Here is a 1,103-nt window from a genome sequence, read left to right on the forward strand (position 1 = left end):
TTCATAGCGATATTCTGCAGGTACTGTTGTTGACTTAGGGCCAATACCCTGATTTTTTTCTTCTATTTTTTAAGAAATGGACTTATCCTGCTTTTTTTTTTTTTCGTGGGTGGTTGGCGGGTGCTATGGTGTGGTTTGCTTCTTCTTTCCTATCAAACATCTGTCGTCCTTATCTCACCTCCTTCTTTTTTATGTTTGTTACTCTCTCTTGTAACACCTCTAATCTTCTGGCACTCATATGACCTTTTGCAGTTGTGAGTGCCGTAAAACTTCTACTTAAACTAAAAACTGCTTTTTTTTTCTTCATTTGACCACTTGATTTACTTTGTGGTGCTGTACACGTTTTGTTAACGGAGCGCTCCGAATAACGGAAAACTTCTGTAAAGGTATTACGAAACTATTCATTTTTACTGTTTAAAAATAAGTTCCCTCCAAATATTGCTTTCTTCTGTTGCTTTTTGTAAACCTCGAAAAATTGTTTTAAATGTCAGTAATTGTAACTTTCGTTACGGCTTTTAATTCTTGACAGTTGCTAAAGATATTGAAAATAAAATATAGGCACAGAAATGTGATTTCTTAGAAGTCTATTGAGAGTTTAAGGAAGGAAATTGCATTATATGAGGTAATACTGAAAGAAGCCAGCATTGGATGGTCACTAGATTTAATAGAAACAAGCAGGAAGTAGTTTCTGGGACAGAAGCTGAACCGAGGAAAACGCTTTGAACATTGGTTATTCCTTTAAATAAATTGGCGATAAAAGAGTATGATGTAGAACAGGAATCATTAACAAAGGAACTCGAACAGATCGAAGACGAGAATAAAGAACAAGATAACGTAGGTTTTTGAGAGCATCCGAACAGATAAATGAAAGTTTAACCATGATTGTTAATGTCTGCAACAGATTTGCATTTGCTAAGGAAATGAAATTTTGTATACACTGATAATTCATAGAAGAATTTCCCAATCTGAAGGAAGTATTCTCTAAAACATTATACATTTAAGTCTTCTGTTTATCTATCTATCTATCTATCTATCTATCTATCTATCTATCTATCTATCTATCTATCTATCTATCTATCTATCTATCTATCTATCTATCTATA

Source organism: Aplysia californica, unplaced genomic scaffold (assembly GCF_000002075.1).
Source record: "Aplysia californica isolate F4 #8 unplaced genomic scaffold, AplCal3.0 scaffold00023, whole genome shotgun sequence".
NCBI lineage: Eukaryota > Metazoa > Mollusca > Gastropoda > Aplysiida > Aplysiidae > Aplysia > Aplysia californica.